The sequence below is a fragment of the Sciurus vulgaris genome (genome assembly GCF_902686455.1).
Source record: "Sciurus vulgaris genome assembly, chromosome: 2".
In the NCBI taxonomy this organism is placed as follows: domain Eukaryota; kingdom Metazoa; phylum Chordata; class Mammalia; order Rodentia; family Sciuridae; genus Sciurus; species Sciurus vulgaris.
Window position 1 is genome coordinate 4,526,471 of NC_136462.1, and position 11,543 is coordinate 4,538,013.

The window sequence follows — 11,543 nt, forward strand, 5'->3', positions numbered from 1 at the left end:
TTTAGTTTTCCAAACTCTCTGGAGAGAAAATGGGTGAAATGAAGCTTTGGTACAATTGGAATGAATTAATATTCTTTTGTATATTTAAGTTAAAATGGTTTGAAGGAGCAGACTCTAGTAATAGCAGTTTTGATTCTTAGCTTTAACCAACATTTTGTTATTAATGATCAGGTCCAAATGCATCACTGATAAGGCCTAACCAGAATTTCGAAGTGTGCAAGAAGCTGGGCTGGTAACTGGGTGAACCACGGGGAAGAGGCACTGTAAGGGGAGGGAAGATTTCACTTGGGAGGCCTGGTGGGAAAACTTGAACTGCTGCTTAATAACAAGACAGGATGCGTGCTGCGCTCCCCTTACCGGGCAACCTATCTCCAGACTGTCCCTTGGCTGGCTCCTTCTGCGTTTGTCTCACAGACACAGAAAATACCTACTGTGCATCATGCTGGGAGCTGAGGCCCCACTGTGAGCTCTGGAAGCCCAAGGTCTTATATCCCTGGCTCCTAGAACAGGGCTAAATAAATACTTGTCAAATAAACAAATGGATGATTGTCCCTGATTGATAGAAAACTAAGACTCACAGAGCTCACATACTTCACTGAAAATGGCTCTGCTGGGTGGGGTGCGGCTGAGACCCTGCCCGGGGCCAGACCTCCTGGCCACCCACTGCTGGGGGGTCCGAGTCTGTGGGCTGATTAGTTATGCCACAGGCAGTGTTTTCAAGCACAGAAGTCCTTGCTTTGTATGACTGTAAGAGCAAACAAGCAACCCATGCCAGGCAAAGCAGTCCTAAAAATCAGTGGGTGGTGACAATTTCAAAATGGTGAAAATACTCAGACCTTCTAAAGGCACACTTGAAAATGGAGGGTGCCTTTCACATGGTCATGTGTCTCCTTAAACCCTAGTTCTTTAGGCTGAGGTTGTGGCCTGTGTTAGAGCACCTACCTATGTGTGTGAGGCCCTGGGTCCACCTTCAGTACCACAAGAGAAAAGCTGTTTTTATAAATGAGCACTTGGGGAGAAAAATAACTAATGAGAACATTACTATTGTCCTGGAAGACCTTCAAACATTACAACTACTATTGTTTATAAATGTATAGAGAAATAAAAATAATTAAATGCATGCTACACCATTAGAAACAATGAAAATTAGACTTTTTTTTCTTTGTACTAACCCTGTCGGGGGACTCATTCTGGAGTTGGTGCATGCATTAAACTGGGCCCATACAAAGAGCGTTAGCAGGGCTGGGGCTGCGGCTGCGGCTGCTGCTCAGTTGCAGAGTGCTTGCCTGGCACATGTGAGGCACTGGGTTCAGTCTTTAGCGCCATATGAAAATAAAATAAAGGCATGCTGCCCTTCTACAACTTCAAAAAAATTCTTTTTTTAAAAAGAGGATTCGCACACCCCAGAGCGAGGCATGTGCACACATTCATGAAGCATTTTCATATTTTTACAAGGGTGTGGATATATTTAATACTGCAGAACCTTAGGCTTGGAAGTGGTTAAAGTGGAAATTTTCATCGTGTGTATCTTTACCACACTTTTTTTTTTTTTTTTTTTAAATGAACGGCTTAGGAGTAGCTGGAAGGGCGCTGGCCGTGGTCTCGCCCCTCTAGCAGGCCTGGCCTGCCTGCCTCCCCTGGGGCCCCGCGCCCCTTCCTTCCTAAGTCGGTCTTGGCTTCCCACAGTGACCCTTGGCACCGGGTGTCGCGAGCGCCCTTCCTGGGCACCTTCATCATCTCCTTCCTCAGCCGTGTGACGGCTGCAGTCATTGGGCCTCTGGCGGCACGTGGCCTCGCCGGGTCTGTGGGGCCGCTCCACGTTCCCTGCCGGCTGTTTCCTCCGTGCGCTCCGCTCACCCAGAGTTGGAACTGCGCTTCCAGCAGCGTCACCTTCCGGTTCTTGGCTGCACTTTCGCCCAGGCGGGCCAAGTCCCTCTTTCCAGTAGCCGTTCTCGTAAAACGTCAGGTGGTCCGTCCCAAGCAGCACTGCACACACCTGCGCCTGCACGGCTGCGCTACTGACAGCCTTTGGAAGAGGGGACCGCGGATTATGGTGTGCGCCTGTCGTTTACCACCTGGTGTTTTGTGGACCGATAGGTTAGTGACAAAATCTGCTCTTTATGTAATTGGAACCTGGAGTCCGGCGCGGTGGGCACGGCCATCATTCCAACCAAAGGCTGAGGCAGGACGATCGAAAGTTTGAGGCCAGCCTCAGCAATTTACATACACAGTCTTAAATAAAAAGGGCTGGGAAACGTCCCAGCTGTGGACCCACCCCGCTCGGTGTAGAGTGCCCTGCTCCAATCCTCGCGCCTCCCTTACAACCTACTGTGGGGCTGATATGCCAAACAGGCCAGGCAGGGATTGGTTTGTTCCCCCTGCACGTTCTGGCCCTAGGACTGAGAGAGAAGCGTCCTGTTGGCCTCTCCGACTTGTCTAACCCCAAGCCCACACCCTTAAGAGAACAGGGCGTATGGAGGGGAGAGGGGAGAGCTGGGATATCCCATCCGCAGGCCAAGTGTTGGGTAAAAGCAGGAGGCAGCCGAGCATCCCTGGCCCAGGAAGAGCTCCAGCCGGTATGAGGACCGGCAGGTGAGCGAGCCCCAGAGTCAGGCCCTAAGAGCAACCCTGGGGAGATAAGGGGCTGCACACAGGTGACAAGACCCCAGGCAGGCTGACCAAAGAGGTCCTTGTACCCATCCAGCCCGGGGCAGCAGGAAGGTGGTGCAGTAACTGCTGGGACAGATGACCAGGGGCCAGCAGGTTCTCTCTCAGGGCTGGTCGCTGCCTGAGCTTGTCCTGTCTGGGGTTCGGGTAGAAGCCTGAAGCTGGCTCTTGTGAGGTGGCAGCCCGAGGATTCGTGGAATGGGGGCTTCCATCAGAAATCAGGCTGTAATGTGAAACAGAACAACCGTGCGGGCACAAGACTCGGTGGGCGAGCCTCCCGCCGGTCTGCCAGCCCGCTGCGGTCATCGCACGTTCATCCCCATGTGCTGGGCTCTTCCAAAGGCTTTACCCAACCTTCACTATGGAATGAGGTCGGTTATCATCTCCGCAGTCTGAAGATGCGCGGGCAGTGTGCAGGGAGTTTGCTGAAGGCGACTGGCCCAAGGCCTGGGATAGCAAGGGTGGAGAGGAGGCGTTCAAACGCAGTCGCTGACTGTCCCTGGTGCCTTCGAGCCTCAGGAACGCACGGACTGGGTCGTCCCCTTTCACGCTCAGCGCTCAACAGGAAACTGACCAAACACCGGAGATCCTCCAGCTCTCTGTTCCCGTGTCCCACGTGCCAACCAGAGTCTGCTCACCGAGGGGCAGCTGCGAGGGCGCTCAGGCCCTGCTGTCACTCAGCCTGTTGGGCGGGGCTGGGAAGGAGGGGCTGCCGACTTCCAGCGGGCCGCTCTGACATCTGCTGGCTACCCCATGTAACTGCAGGGCCCGGCATCAAGGGCTCCTGGGACTCTGGTTCTCTGTCCTGCTTCAGTCTGCCCAGGACACACCATCCTCTTGTCCCGCATATCCACACGTATATACTATCGGCCCTTTGGTCACTAGTAGCCTTCTGGGTTATCAAATCCACTATTATGGTACTGCAGAGCTTGTATCAAGCAACACTTATTTTAGCAATTGACCCAAAACACAAGAGTAGTGACCCTGGCAATTCAAATGTGCCACAGAGAAGCCATGAAGTGCTGTTTAAGTGAACAGGTGAAAGCTTTCCATGTAATAAGAAAAAATTGTATGCTGAAGTTGCAAAGATCTATGACATATTGTTAATTTCTTACTGTGCCCAGTTTATAGATTAAACTTGATCATAGGTGTGCATGGAGAGGAAAACTTAGTATGTATTAAAAACTTAGTAGGTATATGGTTTGGTTCCATCGGCCTGTGACTGAGGCAGGGGGCTGCTGTTATTCGTAAGAACTTTCATCCCAGACTGCAAAGAGGCAGCACCAGAATCTCCTGACTTCTCGTGAGTTAGGTAGAGAGGGCTATGTTGCTGGCCTGCCATGGTCACATTTGTCCAAAAATCCACTCAGAAGGTTAAATGTACAGGTATACACTTTGAAGAAAGAGATCCTATTTTACTCCAAAGGACATAAGCATTTTATTTGTTTTTTTAAGTTAAAGTTTTTTTGGTCTTTTTTAGCTCTACATGACAGTGGGGTGTATTTTGACATGTCATGCATACATGGAATATAACTTCCCATTCTTGTGGTTGTACGTGGAGTTTCACTGATCGTGTATTCACATGTGAACACAGGACAGTGATGTCCCATTCACTCTACTGTCTTTCCCATTCCTATCCCTGCTCCCTTCCCACCACTTCCCCCGTGCAATCTGGTGAATCTCCACTTCTTCCTCCCCACGTCCTAGTGTGTGTTAGCATCCAAATATCAGAACAGTTGACCTTTCATTTTTTGGGTTGGCTTATTTCATTTAGTATGATAGTCTCCAGTTCCATCCATTTACCAATAGATGGTATAATTTCATTTTCTTTTTTATGGCTGAGTAATATTCCATCGTGTATATGTACTACACATAAGCATTTTAGAGGGGGTCAAAATTTTCAGTGTCATGGTCCTAGTCTAGTGAGCCAAGGTACAAGGCCAAACACAGAACACAACATCCTGCTAGACTGGGACTCAGCTGGGTCCAGGGCATTGATCCTAATTCACCATGAAGGTCAACAGATTCAAAGCAGAGTCGCTGGTGTCAAACCCAGACAAGAGAACTGGGGAAGGCCGTGGAGGCCTCACCACAGGGACTGCTGCAAGGATTCCACACAACCACCACCTTGTGCAAAGACCAGATGACACTTCCACAGGAGGCCTGCCCAGCAACTTCTGACCTTGGGCTGGTGCTGCCCTTGTCATTAGTCCTGACGTCCCTGTCATTTATCTTTGTGGCCACGGATGATTGTTTCAGAACTTATGCAATCCTCCTCAGTTTGACTTTCCTTCACCCTCTCGATGATGCCCCTGGCTTCCACGCGGGTGTGTGTCTCCTGTGTATTCCCAAGTAAGCTGGAGGTGGGGAGAATCAAGCGGGAGCCCTGAGTAGGGAAAGCTGCCCTGGCCTGGGCAAAGGTGACAGAGATGCCAGTGGGATGTGAGATTGGGGTGGAGGGCTTACTGCCTTCCTGCCCCTGGGCTGTGTCCTGCTCAGGAAAGCAGCAGTCTTCCAGGGGCTGTCTGGGCAGGAGGCCTGAGACCACCTGCAGTTGCAGAGCAGATGGCTAGTTCCTCAGATGCAAACAGGGTGGTGGAAGGGCTGGGGAGATAGCTCAGTCAGTAGAGTGCTTGCCTTGTAAGCATAAGGCCCTGGGTTCGATCCCCAGCACCCAAAAAAAATAAAAACAAACAACAACAACAAAAAAAACAGGGCGGAGGAGTCTGCAAAGGGGAGGCTGCCTGTGGAGCAGGATGTGGGGCGAGGTGGCTCTACAGATGCCATTGTAGGTGGATGGGGTCCTGGGGGCTGATTCCCTACCTCCCACAATTTGGCAGCCACAGCCACGGAAATGAAAAGGGGACCCTAGATAGACTGGCACTGAGCTTCTGTCCCTCTGTGAACTGGATTATTGAAGCAGAAATGAAGTGCAGGAGCCTTTATGAAGAGGAAGAAAAGCTTCCAGATGGACCTGACATCCATCAGATGCTACCTTCAGAGTAGGTCCAAAATATGAACACCCCTGCTCTCCTGCACTGCTACCAGTGTCTAAGCCACCCTGCCCTCTTCAACAGAAAGCATCTCAGTAGCCCTCTCACCAGCCTCACGGCTCCTGGCCAGCCAGTCCGAGAATTCTGCAGTGGTCTCGTGAGTCTTTCTGTGGCCACCTGCTGCCTCTCCAACCATTTCCCACTGCTCAAACCGTGCTCAGTCCACTGCAGGACTGCTCCTCCTGCAGGGCCCTCTGCGCGCTGTGCCCTCTGCCTGTGAGTCTCTTCCCTCACTTGCTTCAAAGTCACCTTACTTACTCCCTGCTCCTTTTGCAAATATCTGCCCACTCTTTGGACCCTTCCTATCCCACTTCCTAGCTTTGGTTTTTCCCCTGCAGCACAAACTTCTGACATAGTGTGGTGTGTGCGTACCTGGGAATGGAACCCAGGGCTGTGCCCATGCTAGTCAAGCACTCTACCACTGAGCTGTGTCCCCAGCCCCAAACTATGGGTTTTGTGCATCTTCTCTCTAGACCCTAAAGTCTATGAAGACAGTCATTTCTCTTTAGTACTTTGCCATTTCTCACCTCCCTTCTTCCACTTACAGTTTCCTGGTTCCTCACTCTCTCTGCTTCTGCTCTTTTGCTGGCTTTAGCCTGAGACCCTCTTGCCTCTGATGCAAGGTACTTTACGGACCAGCAGGTCTACTGCTGCAGGGAGGGGAGCCTGGGAAGCACAGGCAACATCTCCCAGGGTCACCATCTTGGGCAGGAAGCAGCGAGAAGGGACATCATCAGGGTGGGGTGCCCACCTCCACCTCTCAAGGTGCAGGAGCTACCTGGCCGAGTGGGTGCGGTCTATGGGTCAAGGATTAGCCCTGGCGCCTCCATTTCCGGGCTGAACGGCCTCAGACAAATCTTTCCTGGACTCTGGCCTCACCGCCGCCACTTCCTGCCACTTCCGAGTCCTCAGGGCTGTTGTAGAGATAAGGAAGTGGTTAACCCAGGGAGTGCTGGTCTGTCCCATGGCCAGCATGCACACAACTGGTCGCTGAAGCCAGCCCAGGACACGAGGCTCTGCTCTGCTCAACAACCCGACCACGGTCGGCCTTCTGGGCGTTTGGAGTGGGGTGTCCACTCCCGAGGCCGCCGCGCCCACTGAGGCGGCGCTCCACAAGCAGCGGTGCAGTCCACCTGCCTACCGGAAGCCCCACGCTTGTGCCCACTGCAGGGCGAGGAGCGAGGAACCGGAGCCTAGTCACTGGCGGGAGGATACGAGGCACATTAACTGGGCTCTGGGCAAGTGAACGAACTTGTCTGCCAGGACCGCAGCCCCGCACGCAGCTCGCCCGCCGCCCTCCCGGCCCGGTCCCAACCACCTCTGAATCGGGGTCAAGGCGGGTTTGGTCACGTGCTCAGCAGCTCAGTCAGGTGCGCCCTCGGACCAATCCCGGCGCCCGGGAAGGAGACGGGTAGTGATTGGCCCATCCCGGCCGCGGGGCGGAACTCCGGCTCCAGGGGAGGGAGCGGGGTCTCCCGGCCTTCTCTTCGTGGTCCTCGTGAATCTCATTCTCTCGCGAGACTCGGCGCCGGGCGGGGCCCCTAAGCTCCACAATGCACCGGGGGAGGCGGGGCAGCCTCCCACTGGCCGCGCCGCGCACGTCATCTTTCTGAGCCAGCTCTGGGGCCGCGCTCTTCCTCGCCGTCCTGGGTCGCCTCCCGAGCCTTCCTCGGTCGCGCCCCGGCCCCAGCTGCCGGGCCCCGTTCCCTCGACCACCTCGGAAGCCCGGCTCTTTGCTTTCCGCCACCGCCCGGCTTGCGCTCCGAGCGCTCATTGCTCTCGCTCCAGGCGAGCTGGGATGTAGGCCGAGGTCCGTGGTGGGCTTCTGGGGGCCGCGACCCCTTCGGTTACATGCAGCGTACGGGCTGCCTAGGTGCCTCCATCACCCTGAGGTGCCGGGGACCCTCCCAGGGCCTCTCCGCCCACCTGCGTGTGTTAGCACAGGGCCTGCCGTAGGCGTCCCGGGGTGCTCCTAAAACGGAAGCGAAAGTCGTGGCTTAGTTCCCGATGCCCTCTTGACACACCCGCTGTTAGCTGCTGGAATAGCTGCTGTTGGCTGCCCCAGCTCCTGGTGGCACGCCTTCCTGCTGGTATGCGTGTCTCTGTGCTCAGCGGTTCCCCATGCATTCTTTGATCAGACCTCGATTGAGCCTGTGAGGAGGGGGCGGAGGGCCCAGCACAACGCCAGACCTGGAGGTGGTGGCGAAGCGGGCAGCCCAGGCAGTGTTTGCACTGAGCTCATGGTCTCACAGGGGAGAAGCTGTGAGCGCCTGAGGGTTCTGCACCAGAGAATCCGAGACTCAAGGATGAGCAGCCAGTGGCCAGGTCAGGGCAAGAGCAGGCTAGCGTTGGAAGGCGCATGGGTGAGATTCAGTCTGTCACCGGAGAAGAGTAAAGGTAACCGGGCAGTGGGTCACATGAGGAGGCGTGCAGACAGGAGGAGGGACTTGGGCACGCAGAGGTGGGAAGAGAAACAGCCTGAGTGAAGGGTGGGTGTAGAATCGTGAACATGTGCGGAGCCTTTCTGGCTTCAGTTCTCCCATCTGTACAGTGTGGGAATTGAAATCCGTCTTTAAATTCCTCCCACCTCTGATTCAAATTTAGCAACACTTCAGGTAGGTGAGGACTTGTAGGTGGTTAAAATGGAAAGGTGATGATAATGGGAAGGAAGAGAGCCATGAGAGGATGAGAGAGGGAGGAAACACACCATGTGGTTATTGGGGAGAGGTTTTTGAGGGGAGAGCAGGACCTGGAGCCCCCCAAGTCAAGATAACTATTCTCAGACTCAGACCCTTGAGTGCCTTGCTGTGTGACTGTGCATTTCATCCAGTTCTCTGTCTTTAAGATGCTGCCTCTGTAACGTGGATAGAGATCCACTCTAGTACTAAGTGACATTATTACTAGCACATCACTGCTGCTAAGTGACACTGTTTGGGTTTTAGGCGCTATCATAGGGAACTCCAACTCAAAGTAGAAACACGCATTTACTTGAATACCCTCTGGGAAAATACACAAACTGGTAACATGGTTTGCCTCCAAGGAGTAGAGCTGAGTGGTTGGTGTGTGCGTTGGGATTTGGGGGACAGACAGAATTGGAAGGATTTTTTTTTTTTTTTACTATTTTTTCTTTTTGAATTGTAAGCAACATGGCAAGTCAGAGATGTCAGGCCTTCCTGTTTTTACACTGGTTGTAAGAAAAATGTGGCTCAATTTGGGTCCCAAGGCAGTTCAGACCCTTGAATCCAGGGGAGCAAGCACTCTGGGGTGCCCGGTTGTTGGGAGAAATCCTAAGTCTTGGCTAGCATCTGTGAACGTCTCAAGTGTGTAAGGAAAACCTTCACACATTCATATCCTTCTGGAATACCTACAGAGAGGAGCATTCCACTTTGGTCACTTAGGAAAGTAAACAACTGTCCCCAAATTTACTTAGTGTTACCAAGGGAACCTGTATAGGGGCCTGGTGGTCTGATCTCCCGTGGTACATTGTGATTGGGTTAAAAGTCTATAAAATATATGGTTTTTCCTGCAATAAACGAGTTTGCAGGTTGCTCGCCACAAGCCTGCATTTACCCAACTTCCGGGGTCTGGGTTATGACTGTCGGCTCTTACCTGCGCCTGAGCTAGCCTGGCACACACCCCTACACCCGGTCTGAGTTGCTATAGCACCCAGAAAGCCACTCTGGACACGGGAACTCACACCAGAAATTTTATTAGGCAGACGACCAGAGCTCTCTCAGGGCTGGGAGAGAGAGAATGGCGCAGGAGCTTCTCCTAAGTAGTGGAATTTTGCGGGCTAACAACAATCAGGCCAGTTGCTGAGAAGGGGGCTCGAAGACTGACTAGTGGACCGATAACTGGCTAGGATGTTCACAGACTGACGATCTAGGTTATAAGTTGGGAGAGGGAGAAATGGCTGCAGTGTATAGGGTGGGGGAGCAGCTTTATGTTACACTGGTCACAACTGGGCACATACCAGGTTATGTATCTTATCAAATCTGATAAGATTTGAAGGCAGATGGAGCATTAACAAGGACATGTTCTTGGTACCTGGGCACCTGAGTTTTATTGAGAGCCTAACACCAACACATACTGGGTTTTAACTTCTTCATACATTTGGGGACAAGTGAAGGCTCTATAGAGGGCAAAACAAGATACTAGGGCCGTGTGGGCCTGCATTTGGACTCACTGACTAGCTGACAAGCTGGAGTACTTAATCCTCAGAATCTTAACACGACCAATTCAGTTATGAGGATGTGATGAGAGGACAGTGTGCATAGGGCTAGCCCAGCATGTCGCGGGGACCCCGGAAGAGGACTGCTATTCCTTTGCTGCTCTTGGCTTTGAAGAGCCTATCATGGTTTTGCTGGAGAAACGTGATTAACTGATATTTACCTCTTTCATCCCAGAGTTTAATTTGATCCAAAGGCTTTTAGAACATTTAAAGCTGGGGAAACATCACAAAGCTGAGAGTTCACTTGACAGTTGTTAGATGATTATGGGAAAAGAGTGGAGTGGAGGATTCTTGCAGGATTCCACACGCTATCGGTGGTGGTGGCCTCACCCTCTGGGGAATTAACGTGCACCTGTGAGGCAGTGTGGTTGGGTGGAAGGTGAGCAGGATCTGGTGGCTCTAAGTGGTCAGTGGACACGATTTCTTAGAAAGGCAGTGCACACTTGCGCAGGGCTTTTAGAAAGACATAAGCCCTGGGGTATGTATCTGATTATTTGCAAATACTAACACGGTATATGACATATATTCCACTTTAGGGGCCTGTATATGTGTTTGCATGAGATGATTCTATTATGCTGTTTTATAATTTGCTTGTTTCATCTCAACAAGTATCTTGGAAAACTTTCCATGTGAGCATGTGTAGTTTTAACCCGTTCTCCAATTTAAAAAAGATTTTATGGGACATGAAATAAAGTCATGAAACAGGCTGATCTTAAACCTACACAGATCAGTGAATTTTCACGTGTACACCCATAACGTATCTTCCCGACAGATGAAAACCTAATAATGTTGATACTAGCTAATGCACCTTTCTAATGCTCCAGGCACTGCTTTTAGTGCTTTTCACAGAAGCAGTGCCTTTGAAAGGCTACATATTCCATCCTCTCCATCCTTAAAGAAGCCAGACATTAAAGTGGTAAAAACATTGTATTCAATAATTATTTGCAATAGGGAAGAGAGCCCGTTGTGTTCTAATTTGTGCAGAATGACAGAGGACAGTGGTGGTGTGGGGAAGCGATGGGTTCCAGTGAAAATACAAGGGCTGCCATAGTTAGAGTGATTCAGCCATCTGTGTTTGCCAGATTGCAATTATGGAAGTTAGAGACTTTTAAAAATTTTTTCAGATGTTGATAGACCTTTATTTTATTCACTAATTTATATGTGGTGCTGAGAATTGAACCCAGTGCCTCACACGTGCTAGGCAAGTGCTCTACCACTGAGCCACAATCCCAGCCTGAGACTTCTTGATGACATATAAGGAATGGCTTTCAGTTCCTTGAGAAAGACACTCTTGAGTTATAGCTATCTATACCTATATCTGTATATCTACATTTCAAAGAGACAGGAAGGATTCACATTTGTAAGCCCTTTTTAGTAAATGCTGTAAAGGTCAGGGTCCTATTTTCTGGTCTGGTTCATTTTTGGTTGCTGTAACTGCATACCACAGACTGGGTAATTTAGGAAGACTAGAAGTTTCACAGATCTGGAGGCTAGATGTCAGAGCATGGTGCCAGCATCTGAGCATGTGGCAAAGGCTTCCTGCTGAGTCGTGCCTTGGTAGATGGGGAGACAGCAAGCATGATCTGTAAGAG